Source organism: Myotis yumanensis, unplaced genomic scaffold (genome assembly GCF_028538775.1).
Source record: "Myotis yumanensis isolate MYYU_CA2020_CCGP unplaced genomic scaffold, mMyoYum1.0.hap1 SCAF_1, whole genome shotgun sequence".
In the NCBI taxonomy this organism is placed as follows: Eukaryota; Metazoa; Chordata; class Mammalia; order Chiroptera; family Vespertilionidae; genus Myotis; species Myotis yumanensis.
In genome coordinates, this window is record NW_027223752.1 from 56,713,631 (window position 1) to 56,736,541 (window position 22,911).

General features: G+C 38.6%; 1 protein-coding gene across 8 annotated transcripts in view; it reads right to left on the minus strand.

The window, feature by feature from the left end:
• RNF111 (ring finger protein 111) overlaps positions 1–22,456 on the minus strand; it is a 105,226-nt gene extending 82,770 nt beyond the window's left edge. For 7 of the 8 annotated variants that reach the window (XM_070421760.1, XM_070421723.1, XM_070421768.1 and 4 more), the window contains exon 1: positions 22,099–22,456. The gene's annotated coding sequence lies outside the window, so the exon portion shown is untranslated. Of the gene's footprint in view, positions 1–19,468; positions 19,610–21,505; positions 22,019–22,098 lie in introns of those variants that run through there. The other variant, XM_070421714.1, reaches the window with a different exon arrangement.
• Positions 22,457–22,911: the final 455 nt, after the last annotated feature.

Sequence of the window (22,911 nt, forward strand, 5' to 3'; positions counted from 1 at the left end):
ATCCCTCCCAAATTAGTAACATGAAAAGTAACATGTATGACAATGATAACACAAAGCAGTAACACTAGCAACAATAAAAAATTTTAAAATATAAAAATAAATAAATAAACAAAAAAAATGACACAAAGCACAGGAGGGGAACAATTAGAGGTAAATTGTCTTAAGTTTTCTATACATGAATAGATTTAATTTATTATTTCCATGAATACAGACTGTGAAAAGTTAAAGATGCATAGTGTAAACCCTAGAACAAGCACAGAAAATAAAAAGTAAAATATGTAAGTATAGTTAATAAGCCAAAAGTAGAAATAAAATGTAATGCAGTTCCCTCCCCACCAAACAAACAAAAAACAAATCCAAGCCTGAAAAGAGCAGAAGAAAACAAAAAACAAACAAAAAAAAGGAACAGGCCCTAACTGGTTTGGCTCAGTGGATAGAGCGCCGGCCTGCAGACTGAAGGGTCCCAGGTTTGATTCCGGTCAAGGGCATGTACCTTGGTTGCGGTCACATCCCCAGTAGGGAGTGTGCAGGAGGCAGCTGATCGATGTTTCTCTCTCATCGATGTTTCTAAGTCTCTATCCCTCTCCCTTCCTCTCTGTAAAAAATCAATAAAATATATTTAAAAAAAAAAAAGATGTGGGAGCTATGTTTGATAAAATCTAAAATTTCTTCCTGCTCTTATAAGAAAAAAAAAGGAACAGAACAGATGAAACAGATGGGAAAAATAGAAAGCAAACAACAAGGTGACAGATTAAAACTCAACCATATCAAAACAGGTACTACTGGCATAAAAATAGACTGACGAGTCCAGAAATAGATGCACACATATCATAAAATTGTTTTCAACAAGTGCCAAATAATGGGAAGAAATAGTCTTTTCAACAAATGGTGGTAGAACAACTGGTGAGCCACATGGAAAAATCTCAACACCTGTCTCCTACCAGACACAAAAATTAACTCAAGGATCACAGCCCTGGCCCATGTGACTTAGTTGGTTAAGCACCGTCCTGTGCACCGAAAGGTCACTGGTTTGGTTCCTGGTCAGGGCACATACCCAGGTTTTGAGTTCGATCCCAAATGGGAGGCAACTGATTAATATCTCTCTCACACATACTCTCTCTCTGTCACTCTGTCTCTCTCTCCCTCCCTCCCCCACTTTGTCCTTCCTCTCTCTCTCAAATCAATAATGTTAATTAATTAAAAACATCACAGACTTAAGCCTAAAAACTAAAACTATTAAACTTCCAAAGAAATGTAGCACAACCCTGGCCAGTGTGGCTCCATAGGTGGGCAGCATCCTGTGCACCAAAGGGTTGCTGGTTCTATTCCAGATCATGGCGCATGCTTAGGTTGTAGTCTGATCCCTAGTGGGGGGAGTGCAGGAAGCAGCTGATGGACGTTTAACTCTCGCATTGATATTTCTCTTGCTCCCTCTCCTTTCCTCTCTAAAAAAATCAATAAAAAAATATTTTTTTTAAATGCTGCACAAAATTTATGTGATCATACCAAGGGCAAAGATTTTGTAAAACAAAAATTACTAACCATTTTTAAAAACTTGATGAGCTGGTCTTTATCAAAATGAAAACCTGCTCTTCAGAAGTATCACTAAGAAAACAAAGAGATAAGCTAACAAGCTAAAGACGAAATTATGTATGTATGTAATTTATATGTATATATAAATAAAAACATAGAACTCAAATTCAAATATATTTAAAACTCTTACATCTTAATAAACAACCCCCTAAATTATAGGCAAATGATCTCAAAACATATCTAAATGGCCAATAAGTACATGTCAAATGCTCAATATCTTTAGTGATGGGGAAATGCAAATTAAAACCACAATGAGATACAACTATATACTCAATAAAAAGCTAAAACTTAAATGACCAAAACAAATGTTACAAGGATGTAGCCCCACTCCACACACAACTCTTTGACAGTTTCTAATAAAGTCATACATACGTATAAGCTATGATCCAGTAATTCCATGTTAGGAATTTCAAACCATTCCTAGGTTTGAAAACATAGGTAAACAAAAACATCTGCATGTGAACGCTCAGAGCTTTACTTATAATAACCAAAATATGAGAAAAACAAATCTCCAACAAACAAACAGAGATATTATGATACAAAAATATAACAAGACACCAAACAGCAACAACAACAAAGAAGGAACTACTTGTACAAGTACTGCAACATTATGGATGAATCTCAAAACATCCTGCTAAAGGAAAGAAATTCAATACACAGTATCTATGATTCCATTGATATGAAATTCTAGAACAGGCTAAACTAGTCTAAAGTGAAAAAGAAAATAGAAACCGTAGTTGTGTTGTACAAAGGATAGGAGAAAATACTGAATAGGAGGTACCAGTGGGAGCTTTCTGAGCTGATGGTAATGTTCTATTTCTTCAGAAGGATTTGGACTGCACAAATGTATACATTTGGCAAAACTTAAGTAGCAGATCTAAGATTTGTGCATTTCATTACATATATGTAAATTCTACTTTAAAAACTGTATTTGAATGATAGGCTGAATATTTTTAAAAAGAAACAAAGAACTATAAGCAAGTATTCAACTCTACTTAATGATGTGGAAGCTAAATTTGTTTAGGGGTAAATACACTGATGTTTGCAAATCTACTTTGAAATGCAAAGACACTCACAGAAAGAGAAACAAACAAACAAACAAAAATCCCATTTACCATTGCACAAAAAAAAAAAAAAAAAGATACCTAGGAATAAACTTAAATAAGGAGGTAAAAGACCTATACTCGGAAAACTACAGGATGTTGAAAAAAGAGATAGAGGAAGACACAAATAAATGGAAGAATATACCATGTTCATGGATCGGTAGAATCAACATCATTAAAATGTCCATACCACCCAAAGCAATCTATAGATTCAATGCACTCCCCATTAAAATACCAACGGCATATTTCACAGACCTAGAACAAACTCTCCAAAAATTCATATGGAATAAAAAAAGACTCTGAATAGCCACAGCAATCTTGAGAAAGAAGAACAAAGTTGGAGGGATCATAATACCAGATATTAAGCTTTATTACAAAGCCACTGTTCTCAAAACTGCCTGGTACTGGCACAAGAACAGACATATAGACCAATGTAACAGATCAGAGAACTCAGAAATCAACCCAAGCCACTATGCTCAATTAATATTTGACAAAGGAGGCAAGAGCATACAATGGAGTCAAGACAGTCTCTTCAATAAATGGTGTTGGGAAAATTGGACAGATACGTGCCAAAAAATGAAACTAGACCACCAACTTACACCATACCCAAAAAATAAACTCAAAATGGATAAAGGACTTAAACATAAGATGGGAAACCATAAAAATCTTAGAAGAATCCATAGGCAGCAAAATATCAGACATATGTCATAGCAATATCTTTACCGATACAGCTCCTAGGACAGTGTAAACTAAGGAGAAAATAAACAAATGGGACGATATCAAAATAAAAAGCTTCTGCACAGCAGAAGAAACCATCAACAAAACAAGGAAGCCACTGCATGGGAGAACATATTTGCCAGTGTTATATCCAATTAGGGTCTAATCTCCAAAATTTATGGGGAACTCATACATCATAACCAAAAGAAGATAAAAAATCCAAACAAAAAATGGGCAAAGGACTTAAATAGACACACTTTTCAAAAGTGGACATACAGAAGGCCAAGAGACATGAAAACATGCTCAAAGTCACTAATCATCAGAGATGCAAATCAAACAACGAGGAACCATCTCACACCTGTCAGAATGGCTATCATCAACAAATCCACAAACAACAAGTGCTGGCGAGGATGTGGAGAAAAAGGAACCCTCACGCACTGCTGGTGGGAATGCAGACTGGTGCGTGCAGCCACTGTGGAAAACAGTATGGAGTTTCCTGAAAAAATTAAAAATGGAACTCCTATTTGACCCAGTTATCCCACTTCTAGGAATATATCCCAAGAAACCAGAAACACCAACCAGAAAGGACATATGCACCCTTATGTTCGTAGCAGCACAATTCACCATAGCTAAGATTTGGAAACAGCCTAAGTGCCCATCAGCAGATAAGTGGTACATCTACACAATGGAATACTATGCTGCTGTAAAAAAGAAAGAACTCTTACCATTCACAACAGCATGGATGGACCTGGAGACCATTATGCTAAGCAAAATAAGCCAGTCCGAGAAAAATAAATATTACATGATCTCACTCATTTGTGGAATATAATGAACAACATAAACTGATTAACAAAAATAGATATAGAGACAGAGAAGCATCGAACAGACTGTCAAACTTCAGTAGGAAGGCAGGGAAGGGTGGGGGGGAGGGTAAGATATCAACCAAAGGACTTGTATGCGTGCATATAAGCATAACCAACACACAGACACTAGGGGGATGAGGGCATGTGCTGGGGGGTGGCAGTGGCCAGGGAGAAATCAATGGGAGAAAAGGAGATATATGTAATACTTTAAATAAAAAATTAAAAATAAATACATACATACATACATAAATGCAAATAAAAACACCAATAAGCTTGTCTGATGGATGGTTAATGGAACAAATATATTAAGAGATGTGTGATCAAGCAAAAATAGCAAATTGTTAATTGCAGAATCTAGGTGATAGGGGGATGGGTGTTCATTGTGCAATTCCTTTAACTTTTATGTTTGAGATTTTTTTCACAGTAAAATGCTAGAGAGATCACATCATAAGATATATAGATTTAGAATCATTATGTTGTACACCTGAAACTAATATACTATTGTATGTGAACTATACTTTAATATTAAATAAAAATTAAAATGCTAGAGGGAAAACATTTACAGACCAGAAGAAGCTGTACACAAAAGAATGATGCTATATAATTCTATTTATACGATGTTCTAGAACAAACAAAACTAAGCCATAATGTTAAAAATCAGATCAGTGCTGGCCTGGGGCAGGAGATGGGGCAACTTGTAGCAAAGGAGAAAGAAAGAACTTTCTAGGGTGTGATTGGGGTATTGGCTACATGGATATATACTTTTGCCCAAACTCATTTAACTGTACAGTAAAATGTGTGGCTTCAATTGTATATAAATTATACCTCAATTAAATTGCTTTTTAAGGTATGTTCACTATAGAAAATCTGGAATACACAGAAAAAGCACAGAGAAATTATGCCCCCCCTCCTAACCACGCCATCCAAATAAAACATCACCATCCTTTCCTCTCTTTTGACAAAGGCCATGCCTACTGGAGATAAACCCGTGTCACTCAGTGGTTGAGCACTGACCTATGAACCAGGTCATGGTTCAATGCCCGGTGAGGGTGAGGGCACATGCCTGGGTTGCAGGCTCAATCCCCAGTAGGGGGTGGGAGAGGGCATGCAAGAGGCAGCTGATCAATGATTCTCTCTCATCACTGATGTTTCTATCTCTCTCTCTCTCTCTCTTCCTTCCTGAAATCAATAAAAATATATTTTTTAAAAACAACAAAAAAACTACACCTTACTGTTTTTCTTAAAGGCAGTGAAGAAATACTGGTTAAGCCCCTGAATTTTGGACTTCCTTTCTCAGGTGACTCAAAACCTACTAATGTAAATCGCTTTGACCCCATCACTGCTGTGAGTCTTTAGCAAGTTACTAACGATAATGTACCTAAATGTCTTCATCTGAAAAATCTTTAGTACCTCAAAGGGTTGTTAAATATTTTAAGCAAAAAAATGTATGTACATTCTGGCTTTTATTATTATTTTAAAAATTGAAGTGTCAACTAGCTTTTAAAAATCATCCTGGCAAGAAAAGCCCACTGGCTCTCCTTTGAATTTATTTTTTTAAAACAGGCCTTCAATTCTCTAGGTACATGCACCTCAAGTTAGTCTATCTTATTTGAGTGAACCTCTTGACCCTGAATTGCTAAAGACCCAAAGCAAAGGTTGAGGTGACAAAATAAATAAAAATGAAACATAAAACTAGTTTGGAAAGCTGGCAGCTGCCCTGAGAATGTAGGATCTAATATGGTGAGTCAAAGAGCCCAAGGAAACAATTTCTCCTTGAATGAAGTCCAACAAGTTTTAGATAAAAGTTGTTTTTGCTCAGCCTATGTGATTTAGGTCAAAATATGTAACCTAAGAGCATTCACTAAAGAGTTTGTTCTAAAGAATGAGAATAAGAGTCATAAGAGAAAAACCAGGAAGAGTAACTGACATTTTAACGATTAAAGGCAAAGGCATACTGAAAAATGAATTAAAGAAAATGCTTCTGGATAGAGAGCACACCCACACTGTGAATTTAACTACATGAAGACAAGAAGAAAAGAAGTTAAACAGGCAGATATACTTGCTATTCTGCTCAATGATTATATGCCCAGAATGAACACAAAATGATAAAATTTTACTGTTCTGTATAGTTGGTCTCACTTCCCATGTGCCTCTCATGATATGAGCATCTTGCTGTGCTATCAGATTCTAATGGTTAGAGCCATTTATTTTTCCCACAACATGGACCATAAACATAGACTACTACTTCACCTGGTGTTTAACAATAAAATGTGATTTCTTCCAATACTAAAGGAAAAACAGTATGAGAGATAGTATGTCTATATTTTATATTTTATGGGCAACTTTAGAGACTTCCAAGATTATTCTGACTAAATGATAATATTTTTATCTTCTGTAGATCTGTGTATTCAGACGGCACAGTTAAAATCTTTGTGGCAAGAAACAAAAACAGCAAAGCTATTAAACAATTCTAGGATACTGGTTTGGGGAAGTCAAGGATTTATTATCCTGTATGCTAATATCATCACTTTATTCAAACCTTTTTTTGTGTGGGGGTTTTTTGTGGGTTTTTTTGGCTACCAGTCACTGCTAAAGGTGATAATTAAGATAGGTAATATGCTACACTGTCCCCAAAAATGTCAGTCTAGAACAGTGGTTCTCAACCTGTGGGTCGCAAGCCCTTTGGGGGTCAAACGACCCTTTCACAGGGGTCGCCTAAGACCATCGGAAAACACATATATAATTACATATTGTTTTTGTGATTAATCACTATGCTTTAATTATCTTCAATTTGTAACAATGAAAATACATCCTGCATATCATTAGATATTTTACATTACGGTTCATAACAGTAGCAAAATTATAGTTATGAAGTAGCAACGAAAATAATTTTATGGTTGGAGGTCACCACAACATGAGGAACTGTATTAAAGGGTCGAGGCATTAGGAAGGTTGAGAACACTGGTCTAGAAAACGACTGTAATCCCAACCATAATAATGTGATACATTCAAGTCCAGAATACATGCATTTACTTAAATACTTTTTGGGCAATGTTCAGAATTTTGGTTTTAGTATAGATGATGAGAGAAAAAGAAAAAATATTTTAAACTGAAGCTTGTTCAAGACCAAGACAGACTAGTGAAAATTAAGTCCAGGCCTTAGAACTGCTACCCAGAACTGCTATCTATGAAGAAAAACATTCATTCACACTACAATAAAATAGGTAAGTCCAAGAGTCTAAGAAGACGGTTTCAGAAAGATCAACTCAGTTATGGCAAACAGAATAAAGCCAAGTTAGGTTATCCAAACTTTCTCTATCCCAAGGATCTGGAATCAGACCAGAATCTGGAAATGTCACGCAGGTAGCAGAAATTAATTTTATAGTAGCTTATTACTATTTAATTTTTAGTTATTTATTTATAGTTATTTATTTTCAAAAGGGTCGAAGGGAGAGAGGAAAAAGAGAAAGAAACATCAAGGGGAGACCGGACCAAGATGGCGGCGTAGGTAAACACCGGAGACCGCTGCCGCAAACAACCATTTCAAAAATACAACTAAAAGACTGAACGGACATCACCCAGAACCACAGGAAGGCTGGCTGAAGAGAGACTCTACAACTAGAAGGAAAGAGAACAGCAAATCGAGGCTCAGAGGCGGCGCAGTGTGGAAAATACAAAGGTACCGAGGTGCACGCGCAAAGCGGGCTGGTGGCTGAGGGCGCGGTTGTCGTTTTCTGTCGGGAGTGAGTCTCAGACTCTGGGCTCCAGATCCGGGCGAGTCTCTAGGGACCCAGACTCAAACGGGAGAAGCGGGATTATCCGGCATCAGTTGGAACCTGAGGGCAGCTTTCTCTCCGAGGTTTGCAGCGGCTGCCGGGGTTCTGAGAAGCAGAGCCTCTGGGAACGGGACTGAGCGTGGCCATAACTGCTCCCTCCGCCCGCCCTGTTGAGCCCGCCCCGCCAAAACTCTGCGCACAGCCATTTGCCGATCGCCTCAGGCAAAGGCTGGATTAGCGCCTCCCCAGAAGGCAGACGTTTTCCATACAGCTGATTCCTATAGCCAGTCGGCCAGGGGGTCAAATCCCTCTAGTGTTAACTACAACAATTAAGGCTTGGCTAGAACAAGACTGCGCACAGAGACCACAAGGGGGTGCACCAAGAAAGCATAAAAGATGCGGAGACAAAAAAACATGACAGAAATGGAGGATATGGAGCTAAGAATCGCAATTTTGAGGGCTTGCCATAAATTTGTGCAGAGCCTCACGAAAACTAATGAGACCCTCGATGCTACGATAAAGAAATTAGAAAGTAAGCATACACGGACTGAAATAAAGAATATTATACCCAATAGCAGACCAGAGGAGTACAATAATCAAACCAAAGATTCGACAAAAAACACCCAATTGGAAAAGCAAAATGAAAAAAGAATCCGAAAGTGTGAAGATAGTGTAAGGAGCCTCAGGGACAGCTTTAAGCGGTCTAATATCAGAGTCATTGGAGTGCCAGAAGATGAGAGACAGCAAGATATTGAAAACATATTTCAAGAAATAATGGCAGAAAACTTCCCCCACCTGGTGAAAGAAATGGACTTACAGGTCCAAGAAGCGCAGAGAACCCCAAACAAAAGGAATCCAAAGAGGACCACACCAAGACACATCATCATTAAAATGCCAAGAGCAAAAGACAAAGACAAAATCTTAAAAGCAGCAAGAGAAAAAGGCTCAATTACCTACAAGGGAATACCCATACGACTGTCAGCTGATTTCTCAACAGAAACTTTGCAGGCCAGAAGGGAATGGCAAGAAATATTCAAAGTGCTGAATACCAAGAACCTACAACCAAGATTACTTTATCCAGCAAAGCTATCATTCAGAATTGAAGGTCAGATAAAGAGCTTCACAGATAAGGAAAAGCTAAAGGAGTTCATCACCGCCAAACCAGTATTATATGAAATGCTGAAAGGTATCCTTTAAGAAGAGGAAGAAGAAGAAAAAGGTAAAGATACAAATTATGAACAACAAACATGCATCTATCAACAAATGAATCTAAGAATCAAGTGAATAAATAACCTGATGTACAGAATGAACTGGTGATTATAATAGAATCAGGGACATAGAAAGGGAATAGACTGACTATTCTTGGGGAAAAAAGGGGTGTGGGAGATGCGGGAAGTGACTGGACAAAAATCATGCACCTATGGATGAACACAGTGGGTGGGGAGTGAGGGTGGAGGGTGGGGTGGGAGCTGGAAGGAGGGGAGTTATGGGGGGAAAAAAGAGGAACAAATGTAATAATCTGAACAATAAAGATTTAATTTAAAAAAAAAAAAAAAAAAAGAAACATCAAAGTGAGAGAAATACACCTATCAGTTGCCTTCCGCGTGTATCCCGACCCGGAATTGAACCTGCAACCTAGGTATGTGCTCTGACCAAAATCAAACCTGCAAACCAAAAGATGTACAGGACAACGCTCCAACCAAGCCACACCAGCCAGGACAGCTTATTAATATTTCAGAAAATACAATATCACTGATAATATATTAGCTAACATTTATTACTTACTTATTGTTTTCATTCAATAAATATTTATTGTGAGCCTATGATAAGCTGGACCAGCAGTTCTCAACCTGTGGGTCGCAACCCCTTTGGCGGGCGAAGGACCCTTTCACAGGGGTCGCCTAAGACCATCTTGCATATCAGATATTTGCATTACAATTCATAACAGTAGCAACATTACAGTTATGAAGTAGCAACGAAAATAATTTTATGGTTGGGTCACATGAGGAACTGTATTTAAAGGGCCAGAAGGTTGAGAACCACTGAGCTGGACACTGTTGTAGGCACTGGGATCAGCCATGAACAGGATACAGAAAGTTCTTGCTCTCATGGAAATTACATGCAAATGAGGACAAATAAGGCATACACAGACAAACAATGAAGTTATAATTTTAATGAGAAATATGTGCTATCAAGGAAATAAAGCAAATGATAAAGGCTGACCATCAACAGGTTCCTTGCTAAGAAACTAAAGTCCTGAATCATGAGAAAGAACCAGTCACCAGTCAGCCAAGCCACACAGTTCTAAGAGGAAGAGAATTCCTGGCAAAGGAAACAGTAAGGAAAGATTGTGTAACAGGAATAGGCCTAACATGTGCAAAGAACAGAAAAGGAGAGTGGGAGACAAGGTGGTCAAGGGCCAGATTAGGTAAGGCCTGTAAGGAAGGACGTATGTGCCATGTTTACATTTATTTCATCCTCACCAAAAACTATTATCTCCAGAGAACTGAGGTTTATAGAAGTTTAGTGACTTGCCTAAGGTCTGGCACAAACATCTATATCTAAATTCCCATATAAACTGTTGGTTTATATCTCTCTTTTTTAAAAACTAAATGAAAAGACTGTTCACCTGTTCACTCACGACTTCAGTTCCCATGATCTTATGTTTACATAAAATTTTACATTTTTTAACCACAGTTTCTTCTATTTACCATGGAAATTTTCAGAACTGAACCTCCACAATGGGAAAATGCTCAAGTTCTAATAAAATGTAATAACTACAACAAGATAAGAAAAAAACCAAATACTATGAGAAAACAGAAGAACTATTCATTATGGAGAAGAAACCTCACAGAAGTTTTAAGTTAGTGCTTAAAAGTGAGATTAAGAATAAAGAAAAAAAAAAAAGAATAAAGGCATATCAGCATGACCAATGGACACAGACAATAGGGGGGTTGAGGGTATATGCTGGGGGCGGGAGCGGGCGGGGAAAGGTCAATGGCAGAAAAAGGAGACATATGTAAAACTTTCAACAATAAAGAATTAAAAGAAAAAAAAGAAAGGCATATTAGAGGAATGACGGGCAGGACAATGGTAATGAAAATAAAATCGCAAGTTTTATCCAGTACTATATGTAGTTCTTTAAAGAGATGTGACTTCATAGAAAATACAATTAAATCCATGATTATAAATCACATTCTGTAGATGTTCTGTACTAAAAATATTATATCACATGATTTTCTTAATAAAACTTAGAATTTATAAAGTGAACCTATTCCCCGCATACATAAAAATGTACATACTTAAATATGACTTTACCATTAAAAATTAGGAAGAAAGCCCAGTTCCATATCAATAACATAACTTGTTCCTGGTAAAACTGTTATCTTTATCAAAAGCAGAACTTCGTATCTTGTTTAAACATGGTAAATTATACACATCCCCTTATCTCAAATTTCCTTATAATCTCCACTGAACTGACTACTCATCCACTCCACTCCAGCTGCTTCTTGGCTATTCCTTGAGCAGGCCAAATATGCTATTACTATTCAGTCTCCCAGATAGCCACAAGGCTCTCTCACTCACTTCCTTTAGGTCTGTGCTCAAATGCTCATGAGACCATTCCTGACCACCTTACATACAATTAAAAAGCTATCACATCCCGTTCTTTTTCCAGCTTAGTTCATAATCACCATTTGTAAAATTTACTTGTTTTCTCACTAGAGCCAAGTCTTTGTTTTAATCACTACTATGTGGTCCCAGAACTTAGAACAAATAGCTGGCATTCAATAAATATATGCTGAATTACTACTTAAAATATTCTAAAATTGAGATATAACTATACTGGAAGAAAGGGTGAACTCCTTTTCCATAAGCAGTCAAAACATAATGCAGTCTCAAGCTTTTTGACTTGTGAACCTCTTTATACTTTTTAAAATTAATTAAGACTGAGAAACCTAAACAGATTTTATTACATGGGTTATAGCTATGGATACAATATTAGGAAAAAAAAAGTTGATATATGTTTAAAAATTTGTTATTTAAAAACAGCAACAGTAAACCAAACATGTTAATATAAGTAACACTTATGAATATATTTTCCCAAAAAATTGAGAACATGGCTCTGCTATAAATTTTTACTCTTGCCGAAACCGGTTTGGCTCGGTGGATGGAGCGTCGGCCTGCGGACTGAGGGGTCCCGGGGTCGATTCTGGTCAGGGGCATGTACCTGCGTTGCGGGCACATCCCCAGTGGGGGGTGTGCAGGAGGCAGCTGATCGATGTTTCTCTCGCTCATCGATGTTTCTAACTCTCTATCTCTCCCCCTTCCTCTCTGTAAAAAATCAATAAAATATATTAAAAAAAAAAAATTTTTACTCTTTATTGTCTGGCTTACTAAAAGAAAACCGAGTTCTTATATCTGCCTCTGTATTCAATCTAATAAGAAAACCCAGCTCCACACAAATATGTAGTTGAAAACAAAGGAAGGAATATTTTTAATAACCTTTTCAGGTAAGTGTGGATATTACTCTTTTTTTACACTATGTCAAATCTTAACAAAGTGTAATTTTGTAAATGTGGAATCGGAAACCATATCAATGAAACTTTTCATACCATTTCATTAAAAACTATTTACTTAAGTAGATCTTCCTTTCACCCACAGCATAATTTTGTAATATCATGCATTGGTCATTTGAAAAAAGTGGGCCCACCAAGTTATACACATCTTCCCAAACACCAACACATTTCATTATACAATAGCAAAAAAAGAAAAGTCTCATTTGTTAATATCACCATCATTGTCATCAGAAAGGTGCTAAGAAGCTGCCAAGCTCATAGTGGCAGATATGTTTTCCAAAATTCTAATTTTTGCTTGAAAGACTGAATTTAGCTTGGCAATAAATTGTCAGTTGTTTTCCCTGAAGTGACAGGCTCACTTCATTTGTTTTTGAGAAAATATGTACAAATACCCCTTTAAATAACTATAGTTATCATTCTTTCAAGTAAAAATAGTGTTTCATGAAAAAGCAACTAGTTTGTTATCCCATTTCACAAGTCAATCACACAAGTATTTTTCTTCAAGACAAGCATCATATGCAGCCATAGCACCTTGTAACATTCTTCCTATTTTTGTCACATGAAATATTAAAAAGACATGTATTAAAGTGTCAAGATTAATAAAATTAACGAGTTTTACTGCTTCATAAAGGTCATTTTTAAATGAAACCTTTTCTTCCTCCTGTAAATGTGTGGAGGTGAAGAATATAATGATTATTAGTTTTGCCACTGTCCTGATATGCACTGCAGACCAGCAGTTTTACCCACCACTGTATTTGCACCATCAATGCAAATGTCAACATAGTTAAGTAGCAAAGAACTTAGTATTACTGTATTATTAAATAGTTTCAACCTAGCAGACCTTCTGAAACATTTGAAGACCCCCTTAAGAATCCAGGACCCAAATATATGTCCTACCCTGAAATCAACTAAAAGAAGCAAGAGGAGAGGAACAGAGGAAATAATTTGTCCATTTCATCCAACTGTATTGACATAAAGTTATTCATACTATCCCCCTTTTTATGTGTTTAATATGTGGTCTTAAGAATCCAGACCACAGATTGAAAACTGCTGTACATATAAAATAGTAAAAGAAGATAATATCTCCAAGAAAAAGGACTGGATAGTATGAAGACAGGGATGGCAAGACTACTTATTTTTCCTTGTACCCCTTTATACGTTCTGAATTTGGTAATATTTGCATGTATTACTTTTATCTTTAAAAGAACTAAATAATTCTTAAAAAATAAAAACATCAAAAGTGGCTACGTAGACATATAAACATACTACTCAGAAATATGGAAGTAAATACCAGAAAAAATTTTAAGAGCTGAATGTTTCTGCTTAGGAAGTGGAACTAGGGGATAATGAAGGAGGACTGCTGTTTTTCAGTAGAAGCCTTTTGGAATCAACTTTTTAAACCATGTGCAGATTAACTCTTTCAAAAATAAAAATCATTCAAAATATTATCTGGAAAAACACATATGTTAGGTTTAAAAGAAAAATAAACCAAGAATGCATAGGGGAGAGAATGTCTGTGAAATATGACAAAATGTAAAAGTAACTGCATGAAATAATGTGCTTGTGAGATTTCACTAATATTGAAATACTAGAGGCTCAGTGCATGACATTAGTGCACTGGGGGGGGGGGGGGGGGTGTCCCTCAGCCGGCCTGCGCCCTCTCGCATTCTGGGACCCCTCGGGAGATGCTGGTTTAGGTCCGTGGGCCTAAGCTGGCAGTCAGACATCCCCCGAGGGGTCCTTAGCACTGCTACAGAGGCGTGAGAGACTCCCGCCACCGCCGCTGCACTCGCCAGCCATGAGCCCGGCTTCTGGCTGAGCAGCGCTCCCTGACCATGAGAGGGTAACTCCTGCATTGAGCATCTGCCCCTTGGTGGTCAGTGCACGTCATAGCGACTGGTTGACCGGTCAACTGTCTGCCCCCTGGTGGTCAGTGCACATCATAGCAAACGGTTGAGCGGGCTTAGCGTATCATTAGCATATTATGCTTTGATTGGTTGAACGGACAACTGGAAGACCGGAAACTTAGCATATTAGGCTTTTATTACATAGGAAGGATTATTCTATACTAGAGGCCCAGAGCACGAATTCGTGCACGGGTGGGGTCTGGCCGGCCTGCCCCGATTGGGGCCAATCAGGCCAGGCCAGCAGGGGGGGAGGGGCCACAGGCGGTTGGCGGGCTGGCCCCACTCCCAATCAGGGTATGAGGGCCGATCAGGGGCGGAGCCAGCCACAGAAAGGGGCCACAGGAGGTTGGCCAGCTGGCCCGCCCCCAGATCAGGGTGGTGGGGCTGACTGGGGGAGGGGCTGGCTGGGGGAAGGGGTCGCAGGCAGTTGGCCAGCTGGCCCCGCCCCCTGGTCAAACTCACAGTTGCAGGGACATTTTGCATATTAGCCTTTTATTACATAGGATTACAATAAACATTTTCATTTAAAAAGCAACAATTGCCTTCAGACCAGAAGGTCTTATAACTTAAAAACAGTTTTAAGTATATAAATCTTAAGTCTTTTTTTTAAGTTAAGTGTTTTTTTGTTTGGTTTTTTTATACATTTTATTGATTTTTTACAGAGAGGAAGGGAGAGGAATAGAGAGTTGGAAACATTGATGAAAGAGAGAGACATCGATCAGCTGCCTTCCACACACCCCCCACTGGGTATGTGCCCGCAACCAAGGTACATGCCCTTGACCGGAATCGAACCTGGGACCCTTGAGTCCGCAGGCCTACGCTCCATCCACTGAGCCAAACCGGTTAGGGCTTAAGTTAAGTGTTTAAACCAGCCGTGGGCAAACTACGGCCCGCGGGCCAGATCCAGCCCGTTTGAAATGAATAAAATTAAAAAAAAAATAAAAAAAGACCGTATCCTTTATGTAATGATGTTTACTTTGAATTTATATTAGTTCACACAAACACTCCATCCATGCTTTTGTTCTGGCCCTCCGGTCCAGTTTAAGAACCCATTGTGGCCCTCGAGTCAAAAAGTTTGCCCACCCCTGGTTTAAACCCTCCCCTATCCACACCCTCCACACATACACAAAGTAACACAAAGATAACCTTTTATTTTATTCCTTCCATTTTATTTTATCACAATTAAGATCAAATCAATCACTTATTTGAAAAGAATAATAAAATAGTTGCTTTCTGAAAGAGACTTGACTTGGGGTGATGAACACACAATACAATATACAGATGATGTATTATGGAATTGTATACCTGAAACCTATATAAGTTTATTAACCAAAGTCATCCAATAAATTCAATTAAAAAGTTTTTTAAAAAGTTGGGGTGTTTTGGGGGGGGTAAATATAATAAACTGTTAATTCTTATGTAATTACTACTTCATGAACAAAATCTTTTTTTTTCTAAATATATTTTATTGATTTTTTACAGAGAGGAAGGGAGAGGGATAGAGAGTTAGAAACATCGATGAGAGAGAAACATCGATCAGCTGCCTCCTGCACACCTCCTACTGGGGATGTGCCCGCAACCAAGGTACATGCCCTTGACCGGAATCGAACCTGGGACCTTTCAGTCCACAGGCCGATGCTCTATCCACTGAGCCAAACCGGTTAGGGCCATGAACAAAATCTTTATAGAAATATAAACCCACTATCAAAATTTAATTTTAATTTTTTTCTCAGAGGATGTCCTAATCCAGGAAAGAATAGATTATTACTATGAATAAATAGGTAACTCAAAAGCAAGTTGGATTCCCCACAAAATGGCACCCGGGCTCCTTGGAAAATGGCTGATTCCAGGATTGAGATCAAGATAAGTTTCAAACATCCTAATGTGCCAAAAAGAAAGGAAATACTAAAGAAAAATTGAGAGATTATGTCAAAAAGACACAGGAGCCAGGACGAAGAGGTTCCCACTGGACAAATCTGGGACAAGTTGAGCATAAAAAAATAAAGGCAGTAATGGACTGTAACCCACATGTCCATATTGATAATAGATAAAAGGATGCTTCTTCCTATAACAGCATGACTACTGATAAGGTAGAGAAGATGGAGGGATTAGAAAAATAACCATTTGCAACCATCAAAGTAAAGAGAAGTACAGGCAATAATCATCAATATATGCTAAATCCAGGAGGCAAATTTGTGAGGATATAGAAGGTCTAATTAGAAGCAGGATATCTGTACTATCTCAAAGTTATTCCCACAGATTGTTTATTAGGTACAAGAAGAAAAAATATAACTATACTATAAAGAAACGAGATATCACCACGAGGTAAATAAAAATTAACATCAGCACACCAATGACATGTGCTTCTGTATCATACCTGAGAAGGATACAAAACCCCTGAGGATGTTTAAACTGAATCTAATTATGAGGAAACATCAGACAAATCCAAATTGAAGAATATTCTATAAAACATATAGCCTATATTCTTCAAAAATGTTAATGTAATGAAAGAAAAAAGCTAAAGCACTATTTCAGATTAAAGGCAACTAAGTTACTACAACTAAATGCAATTTGCAATCCAGACTGGATCCTATGGGGAAAATGCTATAAAGAAACAAATGCTATTATTGGGACAAATTGACAAAACTGGAATAGGGTCTATGGATTAGATAAAGGTTTTATATTATCAATGTTAAATTTCCTAAATTTAGTAACTGTACTGTGATAATGCAAGAGAATGCAATATACCGTGAATATTCCTATATAATAAAAGGCTAATATGCAAACCGACCAAACGGTGGAACTACCAGTCACTATGACATGCACTGACCACCAGGGGACAGACGCTCAATGCAGGAGTTGCCCCTGGTGGTCAGTGTGCCAGAAGCCGGGTTCACAGCTGGCGAGCACAGCTCCCGCTTCCACGACAGTGCTAAGGATGTCTGACTGATAGCTTAGGCCCGCTCCCTTGGGGAAATAGGCCTAACCTGTTAGTTGGACATCCCCTGAGGGCTCTCATACTGCAAGAGGGTGCAGACCGGGCTGAGGGATCCCCCCCGCCCCCTAGTGCACAAATTTTATGCACTGGGCCACTAGTTTAGAGATAAATGGGCAGAAAAGAGAATTAGAAAGCAAATGTGACAAGTGTTAAAAATTGGTAAATCTAAGTATAGGCTATTTAAGAGTTTTCAGGACTATTTTATATTTTTCTGTACTTTGAAATTATTTCAAAATAAAAAATTTTAATAAAGGCAAATTGGGATATGAAGAGATGGTGAGCCAGGACCGGTTTGGCTCAGTGGATAGAGCGTTGGCCTGCGGACTGGAAGGTCCCGGGTTCGATTCCGGTCAAGGGCATGTACCTGGGTTGCGGGCACATCCCCCCGTGGGAGATGTGCAGGAGGCAGCTGGTCGATGTTTCTCTCCCATCGATGTTTCTAACTATCTATCTCTCTCCCTTCCTCTCTGTAAAAAATCAATAAAATATATTTAAAAAAAAAAAAAAAAAAGAGATGGTGAAAGGAAGTAATTTATTCTGATGTCCTATATAGTAAATACAAATAAGGGAAATGATTACAACAGTGAGTTAGACTGGCATATAGCTAGCTCCATATAGAATTTCTTAAATTTTTAATTCTCTAGAAAAAGAAAAAGACTTTTCAAGGAACCACATAAACACTAAGATGCTGATCCTGTATACCTCCACAAAAATCTATGATTTCATGTTAACACAGAACACACTGAGGAACTCTTCCTTCCTCCAGCAAACCAGAAGCTCCTCAGAGGCAGGCCTAAAGGTACTGGCTCTTTGTTTTAACTCAAGCACTGACACAGTGCCTGAAATACAGCAGTCATATTTGTTGAATAAATGCTGGTATAAATTATTTTAAATACATTTCTAAACAAGGACATTTTCAAAACTCACAAAAGTAGAGGATATTATTAATACCCACATATCTATCACACTCCAATCCAACAATTGTCAAGATTACACCACACTTGCTTCATTTAGCTCTTCTCTTCCCCCGTACCTCTTTTCTGCTTGGAAGTATTTTTTAAAATATATTTTTATTGATTTCAGAGAGGAAGAGAGATAGAAACATCAATGATGAGAGAGAATCATTGATCGGCTGCCTCCTGCATGCCCCCTACTGGGGATCAAGCCCACAACCCGGGCATGTGCCCTGACCAGGAACGGAACCATGACCTCCTGGATCACAGATCTAAGCTCAACCACTGAGCAACGCCAGTTGAGCTTGGAAATATTTTTAAACAAATGCCAGACATCTTATTTGTCCTCCTCATTCTTCAGTTTCCATCTTTAAAATATATGGGCATATTCTTACATAAACATAATGCCATTATCATCCCCAACAAAATTAACAATTCCTTGATATCATCTAATACTCATCCCCATTCAGGTTTCTTCCCAAGTGTTTTAAAAATAGTTTTACTGATTTGAGTCAGGATTTAAACAAGGTCAACACATTACATTTGGTTGCTACACATAAAATATTTCCAACCTTTCTAAATTGTCTTTCAGCAATTATGAAAAAGCCTAACAGACAAACCAGTTTTCACTTGTAGATTCTCCAGGATCAAACCCAATTTAATGCATTTGCTGTTCCCTTTCTCTACAGCACTCTTCCTCCAGATTGTCACTATGGCTGATTCTTTCCAGTCATTGATCGCAAATCAAATATTACCTCTAAAAAGAGGCCCTCTCTAACCACTCAACCCATAGTAGAGCTCCACTTTCATTCATTCTCCATTACATGGTCCTATTTTTTTCACAGCACTCACCACTATCTAAAACTATTCTGTTTACTAGATGTTTCCCCCATAGATTGTCCACCCCATGAGGGCAGAGTGCCTTCTTCACTGAAGACCAAGAACAACGCCAAAAACATGAGGCATTCAATAAATACTTACCAAATAACTAAATAATAAGGCAGTATCTCTATTTAAAATGTAAGCTCAGTAGTATTTGTTTTTAAACATTTGTCGCTCACTCCTCATGTAATGATTTAAATCGAGTATCTGTAGAAACCTGGGCCAGCTGTTACCAAGAATCTGTGGCATACAGAAAAGAAAGAACAGAGGTGTATGCCATTTTAATACTGGACTTTTACTGAACTGTGATCAGTTTCCTGAAAGAAAAATTATTCAAGATGATTTCAAAAGCATTACCAGGATTTAAAACAAAGTTTCATTTTTTAGTATCACATGAGAGCTATTAAATCATGAGAAATAGCTACAATGTGACAGAAGCATTACCTAGAAAAACAAACATGGCTTCATCACTGATTTTTTTTCCTAATATACAGTACCAGTATGTAACATGAATGAACTCAGAGTCTCAGTATAGCATTCTTTCTGGAGATTGGATCATAATGAATATAACAATGAATACCAAAAATACCGAAGTAAAAATACCAACCATTAAATTTGGGACCTAGACAAAACAAGAGTTATCTATTCCACACTTGTCCTTTAACAGTGAGAGATCTGAAGTCCAGGGTGGTTATCAATAGTCACAGATCTAATGAATAGCAAGAAAAGCTAGATCTTAAATCCAGATCTCCTATCTCTAGCCCAGCATTCTTTCATAAGATAATGTTCCCGCATAGAATGTTAATGTTGTGTTATAACATACTTTAATTACTACTATCATTTTTAGTACTGTCATTTTCCCCCCTATTGAAGTCCTAGCTCATGGGGGGGAAATGTCACGGGCACATATAATTATTTTCTAAGTGAAGCATGTTACAGAAACCCTTCTTTGGCAAAATAATAAAAGAAACATCTAAAAAAATCAAACTGGTTTAATTCAATGAGTTTTTTACTCCACATTTTAAAGTAAAAATAACTATTTAGGAATACTTATTGACTTTCCTTGCTTTAGGATATGTAAATTGCTGTTCTCTTATTTTAAACACCTATATAGGTATTTTTCAATTACCCGTGGAAATAAAGTACTGAAGTGAAATCTGTCAAGATATAAGCTCCACTATAATGTATTTTCCACCAAAATGGAATTTCGGCTGTATCTTTCTTTAAAAACCAGCTCTAGTGAAAGAGCTAACATGAAAGTGACCAAAAGACACCAAACAAAAGGAAAAGAGTGATGGAAGAATCCACACACATAAGATACAGCAGCCCTGATGAACAGGGAGAGACTCTACTAGTTTTTCATACAATACTTATCAGACCAATTCATAAATATCCTCACTAGTTCTTTAAAAACTATTAAATCTTAGGCAACAAACAAGCAAGCAGTAGAGATGTCATTTGTCCAAGGTTAAATGACAAGAGACAGACTAATGTAAAATAATTCAAGGCTTTAAAAAAAAAATACAATTTAAGATTATTTTTAGAGTAAAAGGGCTTCTTTCTCATCCTGTTTTGTCCAACAAAAAACAACCAACGACTACTGTTTAGTATGAAAAACAACATGGTTTATAATTATATGAAAATTTTTTCTAAAAAATACAGTAACAAACTATCAAAATGTAGATCTTCACCCTAATAAAGCTAAGTAAAACCATTATTATAGGACTTCTATATAATAATGACATTACCTTCTATTATTGGAAAGCAATGACAAACAAAAATGAAAAGGAAATGAAACTATTTCCCCCAGTCTGTTCTTTTTGGTTCCAGAGGCCCCTAACACAAGAAAATTAAACATAAAATACCAAATGGAATAAAGTTTGGATGGACAGGTTCATAAAGGATAGCAACTATAAAGTCTATGTCAGCTGGCATCTTACCCCTTCAGGGTCCTAAATTCATACCGCATATAAATCAAGAAACAGGAAAGCATAAAATACAATGAAGTCACTCCACACTACGAACATGAACACATTAAATGAACACCCTACACTGGCTCGTTTGTTTGTTTGCTTTTTAATGTTAAAACTTAAGACCTGCGTTAAAAAGTATCCGTAAAGATTTACTGTAACCTACTTAAGGACGATTGTGAAAACCCTCTATTTCTGCAGCAAAGAACAGCTACTTCCACGACGGCACTGCCACTGACAAATTATCTGAGGACAACAAAAATATCAAGCTTCTTTCTTAATGATCGAGGCAACTCTGTACAAAATCGGGCGCGTCTGTATTTCTGCGGTTCCGCGGACGTCGTTTCCTTGATCACAGAAGAAGGCAACTCCCCAACCGCGAGGCCGGCTCGGCGCCCTCCGACAGACAGACACCCCGGGTGCGGGTTCCCTTCATCACTCCATTGTCAAATCGCACCCCCACGCCTGGGTCCTCAGCCCCCATCCTGAGACTCCAGGGGGAGTCGGAAAAGAAACCCCCTCACCCACACTTCCTTACGGTGCGGGGTGTGGGTGTGTCTGCGGACGAACGCGGCGCTCCAACACCCATCTACGGGGACCCAAACCCTAAGTCACGACGCAGCCAGCCACCGCCGGCCGGTCGCCGACCCCAGCCTTCCGCGGCCGCAGCCCTTCCTCTTTCTCCCCTCCAGGCCGGCCCCTCCCCCGTTGCGCGCACGCGCGGCCTCCCGGCGATCCCCTCCCCCCTGGCCCCCTCACCTTAGTCATTAGCCACCCTCTTCCCAGGGTCCTGGAGTCGCCGGCCCAGGAAGGAAGACAGGAGGTACCAGGGTGGACGAGGCTATGTCGAGAGCCGGCGATCTGCGATTCAGATCTCGGCCTGATAGGCCCCTCCAGTCAGGAGCGGCGTCTGTCACCGCCACCAAAACTGTACGAGCGGCAGCGCCTGGTTCGGCCCAGCTCAGCCGGTTCGGGCTCAGAATGCCTAAGTTGGTCCCACAGGAACTCCTTCCCACAAGCTGTGGGCGTTCCGATGCTGCACGGACCTAGAACCTCGCCACCGTCGCCGCCACTGCTGCTGTTCTGCTGCTGCCGCTGCTGCCGCCGCCGCCGCCTTACCAATCCCTCTTCTACCCAACGAGCACGACACTCCGCGGCTTTACGACAGTTCGGAAAGTGAGATCGCTGTAGCCTTCACGCCTCTAGTAACATCTGTGTGTTTCTGCGCCTGCTCAGAGCCTCGGTTCTCACTGTCCCGCCCCTGCCTCCCCGGCCCTCCCCTTTGTACTCGCTTTACCAGTCTGTCCCTAAAGCCGAACGGTGTCGGGAAGCTCCTTACAGTATTTCATTTTCCTTGGTGCTTGCGCAATATTTAAGCAAAATACTGACTACATTTTAGCTAATTTTTCGTAACTAAAAATTACAACTGACCACGGGATTATTGGCCATATTTACGGTACAATTAAAAAAAAGGGTTTAATTAAACAATAAAATAATATTTTTTAAAAATAAAATAAAAAATAGGTTTTAGTGTCTTTCAGAACAAATGATACCCAAGTTACACTCGCTAAT